The sequence below is a fragment of the Condylura cristata genome, unplaced genomic scaffold (assembly GCF_000260355.1).
Source record: "Condylura cristata isolate star-nosed mole 26May11 unplaced genomic scaffold, ConCri1.0 scaffold00007, whole genome shotgun sequence".
Lineage (NCBI taxonomy): Eukaryota > Metazoa > Chordata > Mammalia > Eulipotyphla > Talpidae > Condylura > Condylura cristata.
Window position 1 is genome coordinate 40,867,949 of NW_004567108.1, and position 13,941 is coordinate 40,881,889.

The following is a 13,941-nucleotide window of genomic DNA, read 5'->3' on the forward strand; positions in this document are numbered from 1 at the left end:
TGTTAATTGTGCTGGTTCTTCCAACTAGCTTTTGAAAGTGGTTTTAATAGGGATGTGTCTAGTACAACTATCAAGTGACTGTTCCCTTCATATTTGTAGTCAATAAGCCCCAGCTAATAACCTCACAACTTGAAGGAACTTGTTCATAATTGTTTGCAGGTGTTTGGCCTATCTTATTTTCTTTATGTAGAAATAAACACTAGTAAGGGGTTGAGTTTTTGCTTGTTTTGCTTGACTACTTGCTTGTTGTTCAGCTTATTTATGTCATTTAGTGACAATTTCTAAAACATGGGTGTCGAGAAGGCACAGTCATTCTTCAGGTGAGGATGCTGTCTCATCTACTAATCACATACACCATGACTGATCAGATTATTTGCTTTATATAAGAATTCTTCTACAACAAAGTTTTTATTTTGTTTATTTTTCTTAGTCACATCTTTAGGATTAGGTAAGCAACAACATAATTTACCCTTAACTGATTGTCATCTTTCATCACTAATTACTATCATCTATTTGATTTTTCCCCCTAAGGTTGTCAATTCAAGTCCCTAAAGGAACTGAAAAGGGCTTGTGGAAGAGAAGACAAGCTCGGGATCACTGGTTTTCTACAGAATGGTAGTAAGACAAACACTAGATGCCAAAAATAAAAATAAAAAATACGATAAATCAATGGGCAAGATAAGTTAAGGAATGACAGTTTACAAGCCCTAATTACTATCTTAAGAAATGAGATATTTTTGTTTTGGTAAGTACTCTTTATTTTAAAGGCTAAGATACTCTGATATTGAAATCTATGCTGTCAGAAGCTGAGTTCATCTCATTACACTAGGAATAGCAATTACTTTCATTTTCATGACCTCAAAGATACTTTAAAGTTTTGAGTCATTGGTTATCTATCAGTCTTTTAATTGATTCTGGACTGTGTGTAGGTGTGTACTTTTGTAGAAAATAAATCTCTCTCTTCAATCATATCTAAACATTTTACCACTTGCACAATGGGTATGTACCTGTAGGACTTTAGCTGCCTCTGCAATCATACAATGTCTCAGAAAATTTTCTCCCAAGCATAAAGCCTTGAAGGTTACATAATTCGGGTTTTCTCTTCAAATATTCAAGATTTTGGCAAAAGAAGCAGTTGACCACAGATTTGTTGTTGAATGCTTTACAGACCTCTCTCCCTGTGGCTGGCATACCTGCTTTCCCCGACTTTCATGCAGTATGAAAATATCACTAGAGTCTAAATTTCCCATGTCCTTAATCATCTATTTCCTTATACATTCTTGATATGATCTTAGTTTTTCTGGGTAGCCACCATCGAAAAAAGGAATCACAGCCACTGTGGACTAGCTTTAAGCTCTAGTGTGCAACTTAAGAGCAAACTTAATAAGCTCACACTGGGGTAAGACAGAAACAAATGATAAAGAAGGTCTAAACCTTCATAGAAACTGTGACATCTTTGATAAATGCAATAGGAACTTCTGCTGCAGAACAACTTTGGGAGAATATACTTATCCTAAAGGTTCTCGTTCTTCCTAGAAAACATTCCCCTTGGAGTCTACAGTGTTTTAACATTTCAAAACATATATTGCTTCTCTGGCCTAATTCATAGCTAAAAAGTCTGGTCTGACTCATAGCTACTCAGAAAAAAAGTCAGATCTATCTCTGAATAAAGATTTTGGTTATATTGCCCAAGCAGGATACTTTCTTGCTCTGCTAAATTTCAGGTCCTTTGTCTTTGGCTTGTTTTTTAAAATAAATTTTCTTGTCTTAAAACTGGGGCATTTATAGTTGGGTCACTTATTATCATATTAGAAACAATGTAGCTCAAAAAATAAAATAACCGCAACATCTTAATGATTTTCATAATCTCTTTAAGATGAAAATTTAGAATGTAGCTATAGGACCATTTACATACATACATATATACATAATTATATATGAATGTTTGTGTGTATACTTAAAATAACTACCCCAACTTATGTACTTCATAATAATTATAAATCTCTTCTTTGTCTTTTCAATATGTTCAAGTTTTTCTGGCATGGCTATGTGTCACTTATTAAATAAGAAAGATGTATTTTAAAAATGTAAACCTATCAAAATTATCTTTGGAAATACTAACAGGTAACAAAATGTTATTCAAAAATAATATGCTTGACTTGCTAAAAACATAAGTTTCTTTCAATCATACCATAGTTCAAGATATAAATGTAAATATATATGTCATTAAGACCCCCTGTAGTAAAGTTAAATAAAATAATAATGCATGCTTATTACTAGAAAATAATCCCTGAGAAAAGTTTTTATAAGCCTCATATGAAAAGTGGAGACATAAAAGGAAAATAATTGATTAATATAAAATATATTTATATATGTGAGGTAACAATGTTAACATCAATGAAAGACAAAAAAGACGTATTTATAAAGTATAATGTACTGATTTTTTAACTTAAAAAGATGATGTCAATATAAATGGTACCAAAAAATTCACAACATGAAGATTAAAAGTGGAGGGTAAAATGTTCACTCTTAGTAGTAATCAAAGAACACAAATTAAAATACAACGTGATACTGTATACATACATGCATACACATATGTGTATATATGTGTATATACAATTATTATGTAAATGTATATATACACACATATAATAGTAGATAATAAGAAACTAAACACTAACAGACTATTTGTTGAAATAGAAGGTTGTTGCATGAAAATAAAAGATGGGAAATAAGATGAGAAAATTTTATCTCCTTTTCTATAGTAAGAATTCTTTTTTAGAGAAAGTTGTGGTAATCTAAGGTATAGTATGGCAATTATAATTAACCATACTGTATTATATACTTGAAAGTTGCTAAGAGAGTAGATTGGAAATATTCTCAACACACACAGAAAAAGTAACTATATGACTGATTGCTGGTATCAGTTAAGTCCATGGTCAAAATCATTTGCAATAAATATATAAATGAAATTAATTAAATAAGTTGTACACCTAACCTTATACAATTTTATAGTCAATTGTGTCTCATTAAAGCTAGAAAATAAAAAATAAAACATTGAAATTTGGTACTCTGTCTCATGTGTTATTGGAAAATCACTATCATACATACATTGCCCATCTCCGACCTTAAAATGTAACAATGAAATATTTGATTTTTATCTGAATGAATACCCAATGACCTATCAGTTTAATACACTATCCTTTGGTTTCCAGAATTCTTTTCTGCAAGGCAATTCTTTATCCACAGAATCCTCCAACTCTAAAGCTGCTAATCTTGCAGAAGAGGCAGGTAGTGTTCACTGTAACCCTGCAGGGCCTCAAGGAAATAAGGCCCATTGTATCCAGCCCAGGGAGGAGCTCCAGTCCAGGCAGGCAGGCCGCAACACGCCTGCCATTGTGGCACGGTAGGTCACCAGCCACAGCCTCGCTATCAACATGAGTCACCCGTGAACTATTCAAAAATAATGCAAAAGTATATTCCAGTTTTACACTCTTACAGAAATGTGGAAGCTAAATTTAAGGTCCCATATGTAAATTACTTATGTCAATCAGCTTATATGTAAGGCTTATATTTAAGATCTATTTAGTAAGTAAGGTTCTATCTATTTGTAGATAACCAGACCGTATGCAGGATTATTCCAAAGACTGCTGCCAAAAATAAAAGGAATTAATTAATATTTAATGAGCTAACATTTATTAAATACACGCCGAATTCCAGATGTTCTCCTACGAACTTCACATGTAGTATTTCATTGAACCCAATTTTGTAGTTAAGCATAATACGGTTCACCTAAAAGACTTGCCCAAAGTCACACAGTTAAAAGTGGCAAGACCAGACTTTGAATTCTAATGATTAATAGGGTTCCTGAGATTCTTAAGTACCAAGCTATTATAATAAGGGAAAGAGGAAAAAAGAATCTCTGGCTATTTTTCAGATTATAAATTATTCTGGCAAATATCAGAATTGGAAATTTATGATGTGTCTAGAGAAATGAAATTCCATCCCACCACATTTAAAGAAGAGCAACAAGATTTCAAAGTCAGGTGGGCTCCAGCAAGGAAGGTGGATTTAATACCACAAAGCTGAACTGCTGTTGCCAGTGATTTGCGTCTTTTAACGTGTATGAAGCCAACACATTAAGCCTCATTACCTCAGTCATATTGAATTACACTTTGTAATTTAATGAAATGTGAAGTTAGACCATGAAGCGCAGTCATCAGCTCAAAGTGCTGATGTGTTTTCTGGACAAGAGTCAACTGGAGAGACCTGATTCCCAATCTCCCCCACTGAGGGAAGTTATCTATCTGATCCTCACCCAACCACAACACCATCACAATGTCAAATGCTTACTGCTCTACAAAAACATCATTTTTGTGATGTTGGAAGTAAATGAGCAAATAGTATTTATATTTTTATCCTTTGCCCTTATTTTTATTTTCCTCTTAATAACAAGCCAATGTGTAGAGCGAATACTGGAGAGGTTTCACTAAAGTCTTCAAAGACTAATTTGAGGCAGAATCTTAGGAGTGTCAGCATTGTCGAGACAACTATGTGTGCTCCTGTGTCTTTTCAGAAGATCCTGGTAACCTGGTAACTAGAGCATATTATATGAACTGCAGGAAGGCATTGCCTCATGCCCAAATTGTTTTGCTTGTTCATTTTTTACTCTTTGTTTTTATATAGGAAGAGGAGGGTATTCTAGTGTGGCTTAGGAGCACGTATGTTGAATTGGAGTTCTAAATAAGCCCTCTGCAAGTAAAATAAAGGCAGGATGTCAGAGGAGAGGGGGTGATAAGAATGGCTTTTTGCCCTAGAGTCTCTATTTTCTCTTTGGCCAATTATTCCATGAATAAAGGAGAAGAAAGGAACAGACTTCCCTTAGAGCAGTGGTTCTCAAAACTTGGTCATGGCTCATCAATATCACAACTCCTGGGAATTTGTCAAAAAAGAAAACTCTCAGGTCTACTGAATCAAAAACTCTGAAGGTGGGACCAGGACATCTGGTTTAACAAGTTCTTTAGGCGATTTTAAAGTACAAAAAGTTTGAGGACCACTGATATAGGCTACTCCTAAGTGTCTATCCCTTCTGTTGATAAGTAACAGTTAATAATAAACACTTTGGGAATAAATAATTTATGCTAACCCAAATTCTCCCACTAAGGATTACAATCTTTACACATTATCTCCTGACTCATGAAGCTCAGTTGGGACCTCACCTTAAGTGCAGTGTGGTGTCCTGACTCAGGTGTCATGGCTAGAATTGGGAGTGATGGAAATAAAAGCCACTACTCCCATAGTTTTATACCTATCATTTTGAAAATTAATATCTTTGTGCTGATATTTGTACCTTTCTCCAATTACTTACTGAAAATATTCTCAGGATATTCTGTGATAAAGACCATGAATATTTAAAGACATTTTTGCTAAGTCACCCTTGAGGACACTGTAATAATCTATACCCTAATCCCACAGATGCAACATCACTATCTGGTTTTCCATTTTTTTCCAGTTATACAGCATTTTAAATTTGTTTTCCTCTGATCAGTGAGATTAAATGAGCTATCAGAGGGACTTGTTACTTGTATTTCTTATATAAATAACTTTTCTTTATTCTTTTTCTATTTTCTCATTTAGTCCATTAGAATCTGCAAATTATACTGACAGATTTACTGTTGCATCCTAGGGATAAATTCCAATAGGCATGAAACACAGGCATATAAACTCATACATACCTGTAAGCTTTCCACTGCATATATTGATTATATTATAATCTATAAATAGATAAGAAAGCTTTTGAAATCTAATGGCAAAAGATAATGTTAAGAGATATTTTATCACTGTTTCCATACTACCTTCTTGAGTTTAAATCTCCTTTGCCTAGCACCAAGCACAGTAGAGTGATATGGGGCTGGTAGACATGCAAATGTTAGGCAAACAACTAACAGTGGCATTCTTGCCATCTATAAACCTTCTTTCCCCTCCTCACACACACAGTTTCTTTGAAGATCCTCTGTGAAACAAGGGCTGTCAATGTTGACTTTCAAAAAGAAGGGAAACAGTGTTCATCAAAAACTTAATTGGAGAGACCATAGTCTCCCACACAGATCATGGAGTTTTCACATGCTTTGACCAGTGAGTGCCCTTGAAGCTTTTGGATATGAATGAATGAAGTCAAGTATAGGAACTCTCAGTAACCCCCCAAAGATGATTATTTACTGCCCAGCTAGAAATGTGAGAAAGGCACTTTGATAACTATGGGAATTTCTAGAATATGCTTGACAATTTAAAACCAATTGTACCACCATTAATGCTGGCTCAGATACATGGCAGACAATAATCATCACTCTAATACTTGTTGACAGAGCATTCCAGAAACTTCCCAGTCACTTAGGGTCAGATGTAACCATGCTGTCCTTCAAGCCTAAACAGTTATTCAAACTCAACACTAGGTTACATTTTAAGGAACAAAAAGGAATTTGCAATGCCCTACAATGCTTACCAGTTATTTTATTTTAGATAAGCCCTTTCATCTACCTTAAAGATAATTTGAGAAAACTTTAGGAGGAAATTTCTACTAAATATTCGTATGTCATGGAATTTAATTTCTAATTTTATATCTAACTGATCCATTATAAATACATGGTATTAAGACCTTCATATAATAAGGTTTGGGGGTGAAAAAAAGTAAGGATTTTTTCTCCTATAGTCTACGGGCTGCTTAAAAAAAATAAAACAAAAAATTCCCTAAAGAAGGTTCCTTATCTGGGTCATCTCACTACAGGGAGGATACTCAGTATACTTGTACTCAGAGAACTTATTAGAACACTCCCAACCAAGTTACATTACTAGATCCTTGGAGAAAAATATGCACTTTTAATTGCCATTTCTTCATACATACAAGGAATATTCAATGCCAAAAACTATGAGAGAAACTACAAAAGAAAGTTAAAATCATCTATTATACCAAAATTTTTGGAAAAACTGCTATTAGTAATATATGTAGATGCTTTTAATGCAAACTAATGATGGGAATACAGAACTATTTTAAACCTGCCAGAAAGGCCCATTCTTAGTTCTTCCTTGATCTCAAGGAAGATCAAGGAAGACCCATGCCTAAAGTTTTTTGAAACTAAGAAGTTTCTTTCTTATCTAATTGAATCCCTCAAACTCTTAAGCCATAAAATAATGAATTAGGACATGTTTTTTAATACACAGGTTTGTGTTGTTTGAATTTTCCATAAGAAACAAAGATATAGTTTTATGTGGAATGGAGCTCAGAAATTTGAATCGGAACTACAAATATATCCTGAGTTTTCAGTCTTCAGTATACTTAGGCAGTTTCAAGAACTTAAAATAATAATAATAATAATAATAAAGGCCATTCTGTTGTTCTCTTTTCTCCCACCCACCACTTTTAAAAGAGCAGACTCAGTATTTCTCTGAAGCGAAATTATGTCATTACCTGAAGCCAAGGACAGAAATCTGGTGTTTAAGTCAGTGTGTTAATGCCAATAAGCATTGAAATGGAGGAGAATTAAGATATTGCTTTCATTTTACTATGATTTCTAGTGCTTTTTAGCATGACTGGCCCACCTGTGAAAGGATGAGACTTCAGGAATTATGTTTGTTTACATGAATAGTCCTCAACAGAGGACTGTTTGGAAAGGTTCCCATTCCATTTGGAATGTAGGTCAGTACCACCCTCTCCACCATCACATAAGAAATGTCAAGTGCCCACCAACCTGGCTTTTTGAGAAGTGGCAATGTACTCCTTTACCAAGCAGAAATCAGAAGCATGCAATCCTCCACATTCAAAGAGAACCATAGGGATTCCCCTCTTTGAGAAAACAAATCTGCCAGTAAGATATTTGAAGAAGGAGCAGGGTGAGTAAATTGTTGCCAGTGGCACCCAGGAGCAAAGGGACCCAAACACATGGACAGTGCAAATGGGGGAAGACTTCAGTAAGAAGTTTCTTTCCTCTTGTTAAAAATCCAGTGACAAGGAAGATGAGAGGATAGCTCTGGCAATGTTTCCATGAAGCCCTGAAACACCAGACGCAAGAGAAGAACTGCCAAGCCCTTGAAAAAACCACAACCACAGGGACTCTGAATGCTTTAAGCAGGGCCAGAAAGAAAAATCCTGTAAAATCCATCCACCTGGTTAAATGAGCTATTGGTTTTATGGTCTGGAGGTCCATCACTGTCATTCTATTACTTGGGAAACAGGGACGGATGAAAGTAAGAACCCAGTTAGAACCAAGGAGAAGGAAAATTAAATTGTTGTATCTGGTTTATCTTTTTGAGTAAGCAATGAAACAACTGCAAGGCATATACTGCATACTTCATGTCTTGGATCAACAAGGGAGCCACGCCAAATGTCAGATTAAATATTCCACTGCTGAAGTGTTTGCATAACTTTTCAGTGGCTACCATTTAAAGAAAGAAAAACAGTGATGGGCCTTAAAAAAAATTCCCTTAACTTGACATGCTCACAGTGTACTGCCAGGGATTGCTCTCAATTTGGAACGCGAGACGACGCATATCTTGTCCCTGGAGTGTCAGCGCCAGCTGGCAAGCACAGCTCTGTGTTTCCATTCGCTCCAGGAGGATGAAGCCCCACTGTGCACCTTGAAGGCCATGGCTGCACTGTTGTACTGCTTATCCATATATGCGTTGGCTAAAAAGCAAGTCATTTTAAGAAGGAATTTCCTGGTTTTCAAAGTATCTGCTGGGTTTCAACAATGAGCTTGCAATTGCTGTGTATTTTCAGTTTAGATTGGCTCTGTGGGTCTGCTGGGGAAACTAGAGACAGGCCTTTATTGAAATACAATAATAAGACTGAACAAATCAGTTTTATTGTCATTGGCTCTGACATGGTTGGCATTGATTTCAGCTTTATATTTCAAAAGGATTGCTCAAGAAGTGACACTCATCTATCTCAGGTTTTGTGAGGGGAAAAAAGAGAACGGACATATCTTAGGTACCTACTAAGTGTCAAGTGCTTTTCATTTATTAGTTCAATTACTTTTTCTAACAATATAATATAGTAATTACTCCTTCATTGATTTTAGTGATGAAGAATTCACAGTGCTAAAAGGATCATTCGCCTACCAAAAGTCACATAGTTTAGTTAGAAGCATGGGCTGTCACGACCAGGGAGTCCAGTCGCCATCATCACCACAGATCTGCCATTTACAATTTTCTGTGACCCTGGAAAATTCACTTCACCACTCTACAACTTTCCACTTTGGGAAATGGGGTAATAACAGGACTTCTCGATGGCAGACAAACCAGAATAATACATAAGTGATTAGTACAGTAATTGGTCAATAAATTTCACTGTTGTTTCATGATATTTTAACCCTGCATACTTCCTTTCTGAGCTGGTGCTAATGCCACCTCACTACTCAGAAGTCAATGCCAGTCTTCCTTAACATCAAACTGATGCTCAGGAGACTCAAAGCAGAAGGTGATTAAACATTCTCTCTTAAAAATTATTTCCCTCTTGATGCAAGCAAGCCTTTACTCCTGTTTTTGGCTCAGGCTGCTACAAAAGATCTTCTGAAAAGGAACTAAGACGGAAGGCAAGCCAGTGGGAGATGTAGAGGATACAGGGCTCTGTCTTCTCATTTTCCAGGTCAGTGGTTTAGATACAGAATTACAAATGAAAAATTCCCTTGTGATATGTTTCCTCATGACAGCTGATGTCTGGTCTACTCACTGCTGCATGAGTAGAGTTTAACTGTTGATGTTAACTAATACTGATCATCACGTTAACTATAAGCCTGGTGCCCAAACTCCACCTGGGTGCTTCCTCTGTGCCAGGCTCAGTGCTAGACACTGGGGTCAAAGCTATTTAACACATAATCTTTGCACCCAGACAAGAGAGCAAATGAACCCATAATGCAGAAGCCTCACTCTCATTGAGACGATTTAAATTGTAGACTCTTTGGAATCCATCAAAAGGATGTCTTGTCATTTTATCTGTTGTAACACCAGTAGGAACTTAAGAAGCTTTATGAGGAGGCTTAGATAACTTTCCTCAGTGAGAGAACAAAATTCACAAGTAAAAGAGAAAGTCATAGTACAATTAAATTAATTAGTAGGCTTGAAGTTTTTCCAGTCTTGCAAGGAATCCTTGAGCACCAGTTGTACCAAGAACTACTGCCAGGGATGTGGAATCAGAAACCTAGATATAACTTCTGGTCCTGCCATTTAAGAGCTATGTAACCTTAACCCAAATCATTCACCTACTTAAGTAATGTTATCTGTCAGAGAAAGATGAATGATATTAAGCACATAGGTTTTTATTGTTTATTTTATTATTAAATGAAGAATAGGTTTATATGTTTGAGAGCCCTTTTTAATGCCACATAGATTTGTAAATACTAATTCTTGTTATTTCCATTCATACTTTCACTTTGATTCATTTGAGAAAATTTAATATACTATGACTTTAAGATTGTAAACTTCATACTTTGATTTTTGCTAATATTTAGTAAATAGAGGGTAGAAAAGAATAACATAATGAGCATAACATAAATGTAATGTCCATGAGGGGCAATAGTTTATAAAAAGGAAGCATTTCATACTGTTGTTTTTGTTATTATTTATGGATTATTTGTTTTATGTCAGCTATTATGGTAAGTACTGTGTGCATGTATATGAAATATCAGCTCAGTCTCACAACAAATTAATTCTATATCATCTCCACATTATAAATAAAGAAACTATGGTTCTAAAAGCATAAGCAATATTGTCAGGGTTAAGAAATCTAGTAAGCAGTTGAACTGGAATATTCAATTCTGCCTACCTGACTCCAAGTACAGATTTTCAACTACAGTCTATTTTGTGTTTAAACGTGATAATAATCTGAGATGGGAACAGGATGACTGTTCTTATTGTGTTTACAGGAAAACTGAAATGTGATAGTTTGTAACTTTGAGTGTGGTATCAGAAGTATAAATATGTATCTACAGACAGGAATTCTGAGATAAGAAATAAGCAAAAAACAAGTGAGAAGTATTAAATGCTACATAAGTATGTGGTGTTCTTTTATACAGGACCCTTCTTTATCAGGGCCCTATGTCTTTCCTGCACTGAATATACCAATTCCATTCATGAGGGCTCCAGCCTCATGTTCTCATGCCCTCCACATGCAAATACTATCAGAGGTTGGAACTGCAATATCTAAATTTTGGGAGAACACAAATCTTCAGCCAGAACAGGATCTTACAGATGAGAAGCTATAACTCAGGGACATTTCATTTTTCTAAGTTTAGAGATAGTGAGCAATGAGGTCTCAAGTCTAGTATGTCTCTTCATAGAACTCTCCCTGCTGCCTTTCTGTTGGAGCCCTTAAATAACTATTAAACCCAAATAAAATGATGCACTCTGAAGCAGAGATCTATTGGAGGTAGGGAGGAAAAAGGTGTTCCTAAGCCAACATGAAGGTGATTTACGTTTTCCATTATTCTTAAACATTTTTTAAAGTTATTTTGCAATAGGAAATTTACCTTCATATTTTGTTACCTGCCCTCTCTATTCAAGTGGAAGGGACAGGACATTTCATGAGATAAAGTAAGTTACATATACCACACAACTAAATGAGAAAGACAGGATTTGAACCAAGGCCAGATTTTTTTTCCTTTACTTTTTTTTTTTTTTTAAAGAAGACATTTCTTTCTTTTCTCTCTCTTTTTTTTTTATTTAGGTCTTAATTTTTTTTTTTAAGATTTATGTATTTATTCATACAGAACTAGGGTACAGGTCAGAGGTGCAGGGGCACCTCTGGCTTCACCAGAGGCAGAGTGGGGAGAAGACCAGGCAGATCAATGAAGTACCTTGCTGAAGGGAGCAGTGGGCAGGTCAGGAGAGGTTTGCCACACCATGTGGATCACCGCCCTGACTGGGGATCGAACTCACACTGAAGCAGAGGTCACCAGTTTGCAGTGCTGTGTCCTAACCCAATGCTCCATCAGGGAGGGCCCTACATTTCTTTTCTTAATGGGCCTTTTGGTGGCACAAGGGGTTCAGTCTAAGCACTATGAAGCTATCAGTAGCCACTACAGCAAAAGTTTGATCCCTATCCAGTGAGCTGACCCACATGGCGCAACAGGCCTCTCCTATCTCCCTACTGCTCCCCTCAGCAGTGTATTTCAGTAGATCTGCCTGTTCTGCTCCCCACTCTATTTCTGGTGAATCCTCTCACCAGAGGATCTCCCCACCCCTGCAACTCTGCCTACACCCTAGCTCTTATATGCATAAATAATATATATATTTTAAAAATGAAAGCATTCATTTTTTACTTTCAAAGGAACCAAGTTATTTTTATATCCATAGAAAAAACATTAGGTACCCCTCTGATCTGCTTGCTGCAGTGGCCACAGGTCAGAAGAGCTTATTCCTCCTTCCTTAAAGTCGCAGAGATGTAAATCTCTGAAAACACAAAGTCTAAGTCAGTAATTCTTCTCTCCTAAGAGTTTACGCAAGTACATCATAAAATGCATTATATATGTTGTATGTATGAAATATATTTTGCCATTTATGTAGAATATGTATATGCATATATATAGGTGTATACATGTTTTATACATCTATATATGTGTGTGTATATATAGTCCTAAAAGGCCATACATTTTTTCCTGATTTTTGTTATTTTAATCCTCAAATTATTTTTCCTGATTTTAATCCCCAAATATTTCTGTAATCTGTCATTTGAATTTGGAACCCTTGGCACCATCAAATGAAGTCAATCCAGATTCCAAACTTAATGAAATCTATTCACCCTAACCTCTGTTTCTATTTTTAACAGAGTTATCTTATTTATTTTCAAGACGGCACATGTCACTATGACTTGCTACTGCAGCAAATTCGACATCTACATAGGTCAGAGTATAAGACAGAAAAGGGAACTGGGTATCAACCCAGACACTGTTTTGTCCTTTATTTTTCACATTGGACTACAGATGAATGAAAGAACTATGTGGTTTTGACATTAAGCAGGCTAATTCAAACTCAAAGGTACATTTTAATTTGTATGCCTAACAGTCATGATTAGCCTTGATAATTTGTAATTCTGCTCTTTTCTACCCCACCCTGAGCCAAAGCAAAATAAATCAAAACAATGTAAAAATAATCCCAAACCTGCTTTCTTTGATGACTAATAAATGCAGATTTACAAAGAGCTGATTTTCCTGGTACACATTACACATGAAAATCTTACATGGACCTAGGGTGAATTAAGCCAAGAAGCTTCAGAGGAGCCAACTACAGCTCTGTGTGGTGCTCTTCCTTGGGAGCGCACCCACCTTCTCAGCTGACTTGGGAAGAAGGAAGGAGAAGCTGTGTACAGGACAACATGACACTCATATGCACATGAGAGGAGTGACTTTGCATCTCTAATGGAAGGATTCTGACTGATTAAGAGAACGCTAATGACCATTACACTGCAAAATTCTCTGGTGATCTGATTTTCTCCAGATATCATGCTGCCAAACCCATCACCATTTCTTTCTTCATAGAAATCCAATAGAGAAAGCTAAATCACATGATGTCTCTGTGAGTGTTGTTGAGGTCCAACACAGATTCACAGCCCACCGGGGTGAGAAGGGCTCCTTTCTTCTTTGGTTGCTTATTCTGAGCCCACACATCACACAATACATCATAGAGACCATTAACTGCTCATCCTCCTTCTAATATTAGTTTTGGATACTGAGTATGTTGTTATATAGGCTATGCTAGAACAACAAAAAGAACATATGTGTATTCCCCTTTCAGCAAGCCCAGAATTCTTGGGCATTATGTTTTCAGATGTACTGGTGTCTTAGGCTTTAGAGTAAGCCATGGCAAAAGATCTTGTCACTGCTGACTTTTATACTTGGTGAAACTACATTTATATCTAGTTGGGTATATCTAGTGCACATCCTTGTGAATATA